Here is a 15,390-nt window from a genome sequence, read left to right as displayed (position 1 = left end):
AGCAAAGTAGGAAGACACAAAATCAATACATAAAAATCAGCTGAATTTCTATACATTAGCAATGAACAATCCAAAAAGGCAATGAAGAAAACAATTCCATTTACAATAGCATCAAAAAGATTTAACCAAAGAAATAAAAGACTTTTACAATAAAAACTACAAAAATATTTCTGAAAGAAATTAAAGAACACAAATACATGGAAACACTTCCATGTTTATGGATTGGAAGATTTAATATTAAGATGTCACCACTACATAAAGTACAATCCCTATCATAATCACACTTTTTGCAGAAACAGATACTCATCCTAAAATTCACATGAAATCCAAGGGACCCTGAATAGCCAAAGCAATATTTTTTAAAAAGACAAAAACTAAAAGATTTATATTTCCCGATTTCAAAACTTACTAAAAGCTACAGTAATCAAAATAGTTTGATACTAGCTTAAAGACAAACGTATCAACCAATGGAACAGGAAAGCACGCTGAAAATAAACCCTTGCAGATATGGTCAAATAACATATTGACAAAGTACCAAGACCATTCGATAGGGTAAAGAAATGGTAATGGAAAAACTGGATATTTACATACAAAAGAATGAAGTTCCATCCTTACCTAACACCATATGTAAACATTAACTCAAAATGGATCAGATCTAAATGTAAAGCTTTAAATAATAAAACTCTTACAGGAAAACATAAGACAAAAGTGTCATGTCACTAAATTTGGCAATGTTTTCTTGGATATAACACCAAAGGCACAAGTAACAACAGAAAAATTAGGCAAACTGGAATTCATGAGAATTTTTAAATCTTGTCTATTAACAAAGTAAAAAGGCATCCACAGACTTGGAGAAAATATTTGCAAATCACATATCTGATAGGGGATTAATATCTAAAATACATAGAGAACTCCTGAAATTCAACAAAAAATAACCTAATTTAAAAATGTACAAAGGACTTTAGACATTTCTCCAAAGAAAACATTAAAATGGTGACTAAACATATGAAAGATGCTCAATATCACTAACAATCAGGGAAATGCAAATGAAACCTACAATGAGAAACCACCACCTCACACCTATTAAAATGGCTATTATCAAAAACAAAAACAAAAAAAACACAAAACAAAATAAACCAAAAAAATAAATAAATAACAAAATAACAAATGTTGATAAGGATGTGGAGAACTTGGAACCCTGTGCACTGCTGGTGAGAATGTAAAAATGGTATAGACACTGAATAACGATATGGTGATTCCTCAAATAATTAAAATGAAAATTACCATATGATCCAGCAATTCCACTTCTGGTATATATCCAAAAAGAACTGAAAGCAGGATATTGAAGAGATATTTGTACATCCATGACCAAAGCAGCATTATTCACAATAGCTAAAAGGTGGAAGCAACTTAAGTGTACATTAAGAGATGAACAGATAAGCAAAATATGGTTTGTGCATACAATGGAATACTATTCAGCCCTTAAAAGCAAGGTAATGCTACAATGTGGATGAACTTTGAAGACATAATACTACTTGAAACAAGCCAGTAACAGCCAAATACTATGTGATTCCTCTTATATTCCTCTTTGAATTATCAAAATTACAGAGAGCTTATCAGGGGCTGGGGGTAGAGGAGAATGGGGATTTATTTTTAATGGGTATAGAGTTTTCATTTTATAAGATGAAAAAAGATCAGAAGATGAATGGTGGTGATGGTAGCACAATATCATGAATGCACTGTCATATGTTGCTTAACAGGGATACACTCTGAGAAATGTGTTATTAGGTGACTTTGTCGTTGTGCCAACATCATCGAGTATGCTTATACAAACCTAAATGGTACAGTCTACTGGATACCTAAGCTATACCACCGTCATATATTTGGTCTGTCATTAACTAAAACGCCATTATGCAACACGTAACTGGATTTAATATCACTGAACTGTCCACTTACAAATGGTTACAATAGTAAACCTTACATTAAGTGTATTTCACTACAATAAAAATTTCAGAAAAAAAAGACAAAATAGAAAATTTATTCAGACATTCTTCAAGTGAAGAGACTGAATTAGTAATCAGGAAACTTCCAACAAAGAAAAGACCAGAATTACGACAGTTAACTGGAGAATTCTACCAAATACTTAAGAAATATTAACACTATTCCCTTCATAAACTCTTCCAAAAAATAGAAGAACAGTTCCCAATTCATTCTATGATGCCAGTATCACCCTAATACCAAAACAAGACGATATCACACACACACACACAAAGAACAGACGGATAAAACCTCAATAAATAACAGCAAACAGAATCCAGAAACACAAGGAAAGAATTATACGCAAGACGAAGCGGGATTTACCCATTATGTAACATTAATCAATCAATATAACAGAACAAAGAGGAAAAAAACACACGATCATCTCAATAGATGCAGGAAAACCAACACATCTTTATGATAAAACCATTCTAAAAAGTAAAAATAGAAGGGAATTTTCTTAATTTCTATCTATGAAAAACATACAGCTAAGAACATACTTAGACATGAAAAACAAAGCTTCCTCCCTAAGGTCAGGAACAAAACAAAAATGTCTACTCTTGCCGCTTCCATTTAACACTGTACTAGAGGTTCTAGCCAGGACAGATAGCTGGAAGCGGGGCGAGAAAGAAAGGCATCTAGATTGCGAAGAAAAAAGGAAAACTATCTCTATTCGCGGATGCCATGATCCTCCACATACAAAAATCTAGGGAATTCACACACACACACAAAACTATTACAGCTAATAAATTAATTCAGCAAGGTTGCAGGATGTAAGATTGATTTTACAAAAATCAATCATTTTCTATACACTAGCAATAAACAATCTGAAAATAAAATTAAGCAAATTCCATTTACAATAGCATTCAAGAGTAAAATAACTAAGAACATATTTAACCAAGGTGACAAAAATTTACACATTGAACACTACAAAACATCATTGAAAGAAAATAAAAGACCTAAATAATGGAAAGATTTCCCTTGTTCATAGTCTGAAAGATTTAATATTGTTTAAATGGCAGTATTCCCTAAATTGACCTACAATATTCAATGCAATTCCTATCAAAATTCAGCTGCCTTTTTTAGGAAATTTGATGGGTTTGTCCTAAAATTCATATGGCAATACAAGGGGCCCAGAGGGCAAAAACAATCTTCAAAATGAAAGAAAAGGTTGAGGATTCATCCATTCCAATTCCCAATATTACTTCAATAACCAATACTGTGTGGTACTGGAATTAAGGATAGACATACAGATCAATGGAACATACTTGAGAGTAGAGAGAGATATAAAGCAATACATTTTTGTACAACTGATTTTCAGAAAGGGTGCCAAGACCACTCAACAGAAAAAGAATAGTCTTTTCAATAAATGGAACTGGGACAACTGTCTACTAATATGCAAAAGAATGAAGTGGGATCCTTACCTAATAACATATACAAAAATTAACTCAAAGTGGATCAAAGACCTAAATGTAAGTTAAAACTATGAAACTCTTAAAAGAAAACATAAGCAAAAATTTTTGTGATTTTAAAGCAGCCAAAAGTTTCTTAGATATGATAGCAAAAGAACAAGCAACAAAAGGAAAAATAGACAAATTGGACCTTAGCAAAATTAAAATCTTTTGTACTTCAAAGAACATCATGAAGGAAACGAAAACACAACTCGCAGAATGAGAGAGACTATTTGTAAAGCATGTATCTAATCAGGGATTTCTAATCATAGTATATAAGGAACTATTATAACTTGACAATAAAAAAACAAATATTTCAATACTTTAAAAATGGGAAAAGGACTTAGACATTTTTCCAAAAAAGACATACAAATGTCTAATATACAGGGAAATGAAACTCAGTACTACAATGAGGTAATAATACTTCACATCCAGTAGGATGGCTAGAATCAAAATGACAGAATAACAAGCCTTGGTAGATTTAGAAAATTAGAACTCTCATACATTACTGTTGGAAAAGTAAAATAATATAGCCACCTTGGAACAGTCTGGCATTTCCTCAAAAGATTAAACGTTGGCATTACCATATGACCCAACTACTCCAAGTTATATTACAGCTAAGAGAAATGAAACATAAATTTACCACACAAAAACTTGTACACAAATGTTCATAGAAGTATTACTCATCATAGCCAAAAAGTAAGTAGAAACAAACCAAATGCCCATCAAACTGATAAATGGATAAATGTGATGTATCTATACAATGGAATGCTACTCATCAATGAAAAGAAATGTGCTTGCTACATGCTACGACGTGGATGAATATTAAAAATAATGCTAAATGAAAGAAGCCAGTCACAAAGGACCTCGTATTATGAGAGTTCACTTATACGAAGTATCCAGAATAGGCAAATACAGAGACAGAAAACAGATTGGTATCATACTTATATTATTACTATTAACACAGCAATACTGCAAGCTTAGAAGTATTAGTCCATTTTCTGGAAGAGGAAACTAAATTTCTAACATGTAAATATGACCTTTTCATGACACGGTTATGATGCTACCATCATCACTAGTGAGCTTTATAAACAGTATAGCCATTTCTATGAAACATCCTTCTCAGAATAATTACTCAGCCATTCAAGAAAGTTATTTAGTGAAACATTTCTATATCCAAGCACTGTTCTATATATTGAGAATACAGCAGTTATCTAAACAGACAAAAACAACTGCCCTCATGGAGCTAATATTCCAATTAGGTATAATAGTCTTTAAAAAAAAAATAAACAAAACCCCCCTCAAAAAGGAAAATTTAAAGGAAAAAGAAGTGGGAATGAGTGCTTAATGGGTATGGGGTTTCAGTTTGGGGTGATAAAAAAATCTGGAACTAGATAGTGATGATGTTTGTAAACACCGTGAATGTATTTAATGTCACTGAACTGTACACTTTAAAATGATTATAAGGATAAACTGTTATGTTTATTTTATCACACACACAAGAACAGGAAGAGACACACATACCCATATATGTATATACGCATGTAATTAAATATATAACGGAATAAAGAAAGGTAAGAGACATAAGAGGTAAGAACATACAATGAGAAGGGCCAACTATACACTTAATCAGAGTCGTAGGACAGAAGACAGAGAATGAGGCAGAGGAATAATAGCAAAAATTGGCTAAGAATTCACCAGAATTAAACAGTCACTAATTCACTGATTCAAGGAGACCAACTAATCATGAGTAGATTAAACAGGAATCTACACCTAGACACATCAAAATATTATAAAGAAAACCAACCCCCCCTGCCCTGCAAAAAAAAAGAAAAAAAAGAAAAAAATCTTTAAACACAACCAGGGGGAAAATAGACACATTACCCTCTAAGGCAGGAAGGTACTTGCTAATTCCCAACTACTGACCTCACCCAGCAATAATGGAAGTCAGAAGACAGTAGAGTGGTATTTTCAACATGACATAAGAAAATATACGCTAAGCTGGAATTCTTTATCCAGCAAAAATATCTTTTGAGAGCTAAAAATACAGTTGCAGACAAGCCAAAATTGAGAGTTAACCACCAGGAGACTCTCAGGAAGGAAAATTCTAAAAGATATAGTTCAGACAAAAGGAAATCATCTCAGGTCTGAAATGTGAAAAACAAAGGAGTAATTGTGTAAATGAATTTAAGTGTCTGTAAGGTTTATATATTAACTATGGAGAAGAAGGTAATGGGAATTTTAAATATTGAAAAGTCAGGGAGGCCTGTTGTAATTTCTCGGGTTACTTCTAAATGAAATCAAATATATAATTCAAATTTGAAGGAGCATGGGGGGAACATAAAAAGAACAATGAAAAAAAAATTTAAGTCTAAAAGGCAAGGAAAGGGGAAAAAAACAAGACAAACAGCACAAAATAACATGGTAAATTTAAACCCAAATATGTTTAAAATTGTATGCCTCTAATAAATAGCCTCAAAATATAAAATGCAAAACTTGGCGGAACTACAAGAAAAAATAAAAATTATAATCATAGTGGAGATAAATCTCTCTTGGTAATTACCAAATAAGAAAAAAAAAAAATCACAGCATTTTTAAGCATTTAGAAAATTTCATCGTGGATAATCAATCGGACCTAATGAATATATATAAATTCCTACACTCTAATTATGGAACTTAAATTTTTTCCAAGCACAGGGAATATTTGAGCATTCAGTATGTACTAGGCCACAGAGTACATCTCAACCAATCTGAAAGGACTGGAATCATTTGGAACATAGTCTCTGTCCATAATGTAATTAAGTTAGCAATTAATTACAAAAATATAACTAGAATATTTGTTTGGAAATTAACAAGTATACTTTTAAATTATCCTTAGGTCAAAGAATAAATCATAATAAAAAATTTAAAATATTTTGAACTGAATACTAAAATACATCAGAGATCACAAAAAAAGAACGTAACTCTAGTATTTTTCAAAAGAACAGCAAGAAAGTCAATGTGGCTGAAACAGAGTGAGAAAGAAAAAGAATGGGAAGAAATGAAGTCAGAGAAATGATTCAGGGACAGGAAGACCTATGCCTTATAATGCCCTTTTTCTCTGAGTGAGATAGATGCCTTTGAAAGGCTGACATTTTATTTTATTTCATTTTGGTGTAGATAACACAGCAATATTTATTCTAAAGAATGTTCTTAATTTTAAAAATGTTTAACATTTCACAAATTTGCGTGCCATCCTTGCACAGGGGCCATGCTTATCTTCTCTGTATCGTTCCAATTTTAGTATATGTGCTGCCGAAGCGAGCACAGGGTTGATATTTTAAAAGGAGCACTCTGGGTGCCATACTGAAAACAGCCTTAGGGGGTTGGGGTGGAAGCACAGAGACATGCTTAGAATGTTATTACAATAATAATCCAGGTAAGATAAAACAATTATGTGAAGCAATCTGGAATTGGTCAAAGGGGTGAGAAGTAAGAAGAGCCAATTAAATTTGCTGGTGGAGTAGATATGGGTGCTACCGAAAGAGAGAAGTCAAGGATCACTCTAAGGGTTTATGCCTTAAATACAGGAAAGATTTGAGTTGCCATTTACTAAAAATGAAGAAGACTACAGTGGTCCCCCATTACCTGCGATTTCCCCTTCCAGTTTCAGTTGCCCTCTATCAACTGAGGTCCAAAAATATTAAATAGGAAATTCCAGAAATAAAGAATTAGTTTTAAAATGTGTACTGTTCTGACCTGCTCAATCTCATCCCACCCAGGGTATGAATCATCCCTTTGTCCATCATAACCATGATGTATAGGCTACCTGCCAATTAGTCACTAGCAGCCATCTGCTATCAAATTGACCACTGAGGCACTGCAAGTGCTTGTATTCAAGTAACCCTTAGTTTACTTAATAATAGCCTCCAAAAGCAAGATTAGTGATGCTGGTAATTCCAATATGCCAGCAAGAAGCCAGAAAGCTTATGTATCATCATGTCAGTAGTAGCTTACGCTATATCACAATGCCTAAGTCATTCACCTCATTTCATCTCATTACGAAGGCACCGTATGATATCATGTCATCACAAGAAGGGTGAGTACAGTAAGGTACTTTGAGACCACATTCACATAACTTTTATTACAGTATATTATTGTAACTGTTCTATTTTATTATTGTTGTTGTTGTTAATCTCTTACGGTGCCTAATTTATAAATTAAACTTTATCGAATGCATGTATGTATAGAAAAAATAGGGTATATAGGGTTGGGCACTATCCACAATTTCAGGTACCCACTAGGGGTCTTGGAAGGTATCGTATCCCCCATGATAAGAGAATACTGCAGAAGTAGGATTGGGGAAGAAACATCTTGAATTTGGTTTTGAACAATTTAAGTATAAAACTTCAATTTAACAACCTAGTGAAAAAGCCATTGTATGTATGATTCTGGAATTCTGAAAAGAGGTCCAAATTAGAGATATAAAAATTTGAGAGGCATGAGGGTCCAGACAAAAGGTCATCAAGAAAAGTGAGTACAGACAGAAAAAGGCGTCTGAGGACTAAGTCCTGAGGCATAGAAATAGGTAAGGATTCTTTTTAGGCCCTGAGGGAATCACTTGACCAACAGAATCCTTAATTTCCTTCATATTCTCAGTGGGGGATGGGGAAGAAATAGCAAGGTTCTTGGAAATAACTTACCCCTATGGTCTAATCAATTTTATTATCACCTCTTGGAGAGAAACACGGCAATACCCTTTGACGTAATACTCACATTCCTGGGATTCCATTTTAAGAAAATAATCCAAAAGAAAGAGAACGACTAAAGACAATACCATTTTCTCTGCATCTTTAACTATAACAACAAAAGTGAAGATAAAAGCTAACTGAAACTATAAGAAGATGGCCAAGGAAATGTAGAACAATTTGCTGGTTTATTAAAGTCATTAAAAATTACCATGGAAGCCAAAAAAGCATTAAAAGACAAAATACAAAACCTTTATTTAACCCGGTTCTCATTTTCCCCAAGAATACTCACCAATGGAGCTTGCGGCTGTAGTGTTTAACCTGAGATGACTCATGGATTACAATCCTAACCTTTTCCCCAAAGTTTGCTACAAAATATCTCAACAGTCTTTGGAAACAAATGACATCATTCTATTTACAGCTTTCTGTTTTTAGTAGTGGTATTTCCATTTACAAAATATAGTATTTCTCGATCGCTGAAAATGTCAAATCCTAGAAAACGCAGCATTCCTACACATGACGTTAACATCATTCTCGAAATTGTTAGCTAAAGATTGATGTCATGAATCCGATTTATGTATACATTTCTTATGTTAGGATTAGAAAGAAGTTCTATTTAGAAATAACTCCAAGAACAGTTTTTATATTTTATTTTCACATTTAAAATCAGTCAGATTTGCTTCAGCCTCGAAGAGTGTGTTTATGTAAAATTAACACTGGCAGCAAACTGTACTTTTTTTCTAAATGGGAAACAGGTTAAAGATGTTATTACCACTATGAAAAAATTAAATGTGTGTAATAAAAAATAAGCAAATTTTAATTGTTATGTATAGAACTCTGGTGGGTTTTTCCCTCCTTTTAAACTTTCTTTAATTGTGTGCCTGTTTTATGCAATTCAGGTTAAAAAGATATAAAGAAGTAAAACTTGCTAACCAGGTTTTTAAATTTCTCCCATTTCTCCTCTAGTCACTTGAGGATATGTTTTAATAATACTAAAAAATCTTAGGCCACTTAATAGAAACTACGGTCTTATCTCTGTCTTCCTAGGTGTCACATAGTGGTAGATGCTCAGATGTTTGTTGAGTTGATAAAATTTAAGTAATTCATGTCAAATCACTCATTCACACAAGTATTTACTAAGTTTAGAAAATGGTAAACGGCTTATTTCTACAGAGTGAAAATTATGAAAGACTCACTCTCTTTGTCTTACAGTAAATACTTATTTTCAAAAAAGATATTTTTCCTTATATTTAAGCATTTTATAAATATTCTGAGTGGCTTATAACTGAAGGATGCAACAAACAAGTCCCCTGAGAGTTCAGAGCGTCTTTGGAGGAGAGAAATTAGCAAAATAAAATACCACAGCTGCTAAGATAGGGGTGGGGGAAGACAGTCACTAGCTTTATTATTCGAAACAAACTTTTCAAATAAACTTCGATAATGACAGTCAAGGTAAGAATAGGTGGCTCCTTCCTGAGAAATAAGGCTAGGACCTACACACTATTGGTTTTCAATCTCTTATTTCACTATTGCCCACCTCAAAAGCTTACACACCAAGCTGTCTACAGTTCCCCTTTCAGATCATGCTCTTTATCCTTCCATCTCTTCTCTGCCTGGAATTCCTCTCTTTCTTCAAGGTCCCTTCAGGAAGCCTTCCATCATCTCCTATCCCTTGGCTGGACCCAGTGCCTCTCCACTATATCCTATATCTATCTCTTAGCTCATCATTATACTGTGTCTCCAATTTATGGTTATCTATTCCACCAGTCTTTAAGTTCATGAAGACAAGGTGTCATTCACTTTTGTATCTCCATTATCTAGGACAAAATACAGGTTCAATAAAATAAAAACATGTTAAATGAACTGAAATAACCTAGGTGCCTTATTCTGCCAACTTCAGCGCCTGTCAAAACTTATGGGTCCTTTGAGCACATTATACTAAGCAAGACAGGTCAGAGACAAGTAATGTATGACAGCACTTATATGTGGAATCTAAAAATTAAATCTGTAAAAAAAGAGTAAAATGGTGGTTACTAGAGAATGGGCAGGGTGGGGATAAAAGTGACTGGTAGAAGAGTACAAACTTGTAACAAGTAGTAAATAAGCCATAGACATCTAATGTACAGTATAATGAACGCAGACAATAATATTGTACTGTATATGGGGTATCGCTACATTAGCAATTATATTACAATATATATAAGTGCACCAAAGTAACATGCTGTACACCTTAAACTTACTCAATGTTACATGTCAAACTTATTCAATTAAAAAAGAAAAACTTATGGGTCCTTAATCCATGAAACCCTCATTTGTCTTAAAAAGATAAATGTTATATTTAAACACATCTACATTAAGGTCTTTACTTCAAAGATGGTCAACAATCAGTCTTTTTCCTCAAAACTCCCTGGTTCGGGAATGGGCAATACCACTAAATTTGGGACAGAAGTAGGATAGCACATTAGAAGTTAGTAAAAGACTATTAAAAATTTTGAAGCTATAGTTCGGTAAGTAGCCTTCAGATTACCAATTAGTCTCCCATATATCCAGATTTTGGAAAGGGTGTACACTCTGGCTATTCAAAACAAATATATTAGCACAATGGGAGTATCTCTTTCCCCAAAGTTTATTCATTATGGGGGCTTAGACTAACACAGACATTAGGTACACTAACAAACTTGGTTTTCTGCAAAAGCTATGGAGTAACACTAGATTTTGGGGAGGATCACAAATCAACGTTCCTCTCTGAAGCTTCTTTCAGTTCTAACTTCAACCTTCCTAACTAAGCACAAGTGAAAATAGAAACCCACTTCCAACGTTAGAAACACCCCCGGATATTTTCAATCAAAGCATTCATAACCATGTGTGAGTATTCAATATCATTCTAGGGATCCCACCTCTCTTCAAAAGTAGACAAAAATAAAAATAAAGAAAACTGTCTACGGCCATGCTACCCTGAACAAGCCCTATCCGCTCTGATCTCGGAAGCTAAGCAGGGTTGGGCCCGGTTAGTACTTGGATAGGAGACCACCTTGGAAGACCAGGTGTTGTAGGTGTACAAAATTAAAAAATAAGGGATTGTAAGCTGATAAGGTCCTTGCAATCTGTGAGGTCAACCAAAGGTTGCCTCGCCTAACAAATAAATTTAAAAAAAAAGAAAGGAGTATCTCCATCCTATATTTCATTCATCAGAACTTAAGTGGGGTTGAAATGCATCTCAACCACGTCGCAGATTGAGTGATTGCTAAGCAAAATAACTATACCAAATAAGTATAGTGATCTGGCCAGCTACATTTGGGCACAACAAGAATCAGGTACTATGCTGAACAATTATCTCAGAACCCCAGAGCAGCTTCTAAGGATAGGCCAGGAGGGTATTTTTCTCCATATAATAGCTAAGAAAATGGAGGCAGAAATTAAGTCATTTGCCCAGGTTCACAAAACTTGTATCGAAATAGCAATTAAGGGATTCAAATCTGACTCCAGTAAAAATGCTTTTTACATTGCACCAGTCTAATTCCCAGAACATAAATCAGAATTTTCTTTAAGGATTCTATACTTTACAAATCAATATTCCATAATATTTAAATATAACTCACATTCCCTCTAAACATTTTGGAAGTCCAAATATTCCCCCAATGAAAAACAACTAACTTTAAAAAGTCTATTCACAAAAGCAAAGCCACTGAAGCTGTTCTGCAGCTATCAACATATTTTCTGCTTTCCAAACAGCCTTTACTTGAGCCAAGGAAGGCACTAAAATCTCAAGAACAGTTTAGTTTAGAACAATGTATAGTTTAGAAAAGCAATACTTTAAATATGCCTTAGTCTCATCATTTTTTTAAATGGCTAAGAAAGAGAAATAACCTAGATGTCAGACACTTGTCTAAATAAATGATAAAACATCTATACATACATTGGAACACTTCACAGAAATTTTACACACACATGTATTGCTAAGTGGGGAAAAAAAGGTTACAAAAAGGTATGTATACAATGATATTCAATTTTATATAAACATACATTTTCCTATGCAAATATACCTCGGGAAAAATCTGGAAAGATAGAGGTCAAAATGAAAATACCTGGATCTTTGGATATGCCAAGTGATTTTTTTGGCTTATCTACATTTTCTAATTCTTCTACACTGAACATGTATTATGCATATAGTTTATTAAGATTGATTTTCTTGGATATCAAAGTCACATATCACAAAAATCACCATTTTAACCATTTTTAAGTGTCCGATACCACAGTTTTTGGTATATCTTGCACAATATTTTTAAGTAAAATTTAATACACATTTCCTTTGTAGGTCAAAATAAAATGTAGAGAAATGCAACAGGACAGAATTTCCTAGCAACAGTGAGAAAAATGCACTCCAAAAAAATCAGCATTATGTCTTCTGAACTGTCTTGAAAGAATCTAAATGTGTTATCTCTATGCCTCATTTTCATCATCTGTAAAACAGGGACAATAGTACCCACTTCAAAAGGCTATTGAAAGCTAATATGTAAACACATTAACATGAAAAATGCCAGTAGCTGTTAATGTGTAAGCACTGTAGGTGTTAGCGTATTTAAAAAGCTTGAAATTAGAAGCCTGTTTTTCCTCCTCTTTCGGGTCTGATTCTACCCTAAGCAGCAACATTTAAGGATTTTATTTTTTATCTTATTAGTATGAAGCCATTATTTTGAGAGAGAGTACAACATAATGGTTAAAAGCATAGGCTACCTGGAGCCATACTTCATAAAGTTGTTATAAGGTGCCTGGCAAATAGTAACAACTTAAAAGGCAGTTGCTATATTATTCACTGTATTTCTTTGCAAAGGTTCATAATTTCAATTACTTTAAGAATTAATGACAGCATAGGTACACAACCTCTATTAACATTCTTTATTGAAAACTATTTCAAATTCCAAATAACTGACCTAAAAAATGTTTAAATAGAAACACAATTTAGTATAATTCCAATGCTGTTACTACCTTTCTTAAAAAATCAAGTACATATACTTACCCAAACGGTATTCAAGAGCCTCCATAAACTGGCCACAATCTGCCCACTCCATCTTACTTCCTACAAAATCTCTTTCCACACTTTAAAATCTAACCAGTATGTAATTTGCACTACATACTCCCTCCTACTGCACCGCTCCTGCCTCAGAGTGCTCTCCTTCATTATGCCATGTCTAAATCTGTCCCATGTTTCCTTCGGAACCTAGGTTGAAGGAACTCTTCCCCACTCAACCTACTCCACTCCCATACACCTTGCCGTTTGGGAGTGCTGAACTGCTATCTTGCATACTAATCATTTTAGAGATGCAGCTACTGCCCCTGCTACTAAGGACTTGTCTTGGATCATTTTTATTAAGGAAACGACAACACATGATAAGAATATGTAGACACACAAAGTCAAAAAAACATCATCAAACCTAAACTTTTTACAGATCATTTCCTTTTCTTTCGGGCCAGCTTAAATCTAACATCAAGACTTACAATATACTATGACTAAAAATGAACATCCTCTTTGAAGGATCTATTCCCAAAGAATGATAAAGACAGAGGGACCAAATGACTTATCTAAGACTATGGGATAAGCAAGGTAAGAAGATAAATGTCCACACTATTCTGTGCATTTGTAAATCACTAAGTCTTTAAAGTCTTAATCCTTAACATACATTTCATTTGCTTATAATTAAATGATAAATTATATACACTGAAGCATATTTCCTATGCCAACACTACTGTTCTGTGTTATACTAGAAATGCATGGGCATAATTCCTGCTCTGCCCTTAACCACCTGTGAGATTTATGAAAGTTACTTTACCTCTCTGAGCCTGTTTCTTGACTTGTAACAGTAGGATAATACTGTCTCCTATTTAGGAGGAGGTTGTATCAACTGAACAAATGTTAATGTTATTATTGATGACCTGTACTAGATTATTCTTAATCTAGTACAGGTCATCAATAATAAATGGTGGTTATTTTTAGTTGGTGATTACAATTCTACCTTGCAAGCACTGTGATTTTCCCAGTCTCAAAACTGCAAAGGAAATGTTCAACTCTAGAACTGTATATTGTAGTAAACTACTACCATAAGCTTATGCATTACTTCTACCTCCCTCACAGCCACATAATCTAATAAATGCATGCAAGTAGTCTAATTGTCAAAACTCTGTTAACATCTATTATAGCACCTGAATCTTAAAAACCAGGTGAAGCAAGCAGCACAGATTTTACTATCTCATATTTACAGATAGAATATTTTATTATCTCATATTGCAGACAAGGAAACAGAAAAGAGGGGCTCATTGTGACCTTGCCAGAGGTCTAGAGCCCTGCAGCAAAAACCAGGAATTGGAGGCCAGCATCTTTTGACCCCTACTCCTTCACACCAACCACAGAATATAAGAGTGAACCCAAATTCTTGATGTCTCCTCCCACCAACCTTCTCTACCTGGTACAGGAAGTCAGAGTCAGTCTTTTAACTTTTGCTGATAAGAAAATAGGACCAGGGATCCAGATAAGCACATCTACCAAGGAGTAGTTAAACAGAGATCTCTGGCAGTACTGCGATTTTAACCTGTGGCAATCTAAGGCAAAAAACTAAAGGTTATTGTGTAAAATTGTTACTTTGTAAGAAAGAAATGACCCTTGCTTACTAGATAGATGCCAGGAACAACAAATTAAAGAGAAAGGCTGGACAATTGATCAAAGGGGATCACTGAAGTCGGAAAAAGAGAGAAAAGCAGGGAATTGGTCCAATGAAGACTCGAAAGCAGAGCTACATTGGTCATGGAAACTCAACAGTAAGTATGGGACTAGGAGTCTCAACAAAGTCCAGCCTGTAGCATAAAGCTGCTCAGAGGGCAGCCTGCTAAAGAGGCAGTATACAAACCTGCAGGCCAAGGTGCTCCCTGCTAGCCAAGGCCTTTGGCTTAAGCCTTATAAATCCTCAAACCCACAATAAAACAGGTCTGTTGACAACGCAGAAAACAAGCCTGAGAAGGTGCAGCCCTCTATTACCCTCAGGAAGTTTAAAGGAGGGAGAACAGCTATACTCCCTGGCTTCAGGCAACAAAAGAAACTGTTGTAGCAGTAACTGAACAATTCCAACATCAGTTCAGGGTCTTCCATGGGCTCTTAATCTGGGGAATTTCATAAATTGACCAAA

General features: G+C 34.2%; 1 protein-coding gene, 1 non-coding gene and 1 pseudogene across 6 annotated transcripts in view; 1 reads left to right on the top strand and 2 right to left on the bottom strand.

Moving 5' to 3' along the window:
* Positions 1–15,390, bottom strand: part of NSD1 (nuclear receptor binding SET domain protein 1) — a 134,729-nt gene that overhangs the window by 86,360 nt on the left and 32,979 nt on the right. The window lies entirely within an intron of this gene.
* Positions 6,689–6,795, bottom strand: LOC112472062. Its single transcript, XR_003043504.1, has one exon. It is a non-coding gene; the product is annotated as a U6 spliceosomal RNA (small nuclear RNA).
* On the top strand, positions 11,153–11,271 carry LOC112472006 (annotated as a pseudogene).

Source organism: Pteropus alecto, unplaced genomic scaffold (assembly GCF_000325575.1).
Source record: "Pteropus alecto unplaced genomic scaffold, ASM32557v1 scaffold78, whole genome shotgun sequence".
Classification (NCBI taxonomy): Eukaryota; Metazoa; Chordata; class Mammalia; order Chiroptera; family Pteropodidae; genus Pteropus; species Pteropus alecto.
Note: the sequence above shows the minus strand (reverse complement) of the source record. Positions and strands in the feature narration are given on the sequence as shown.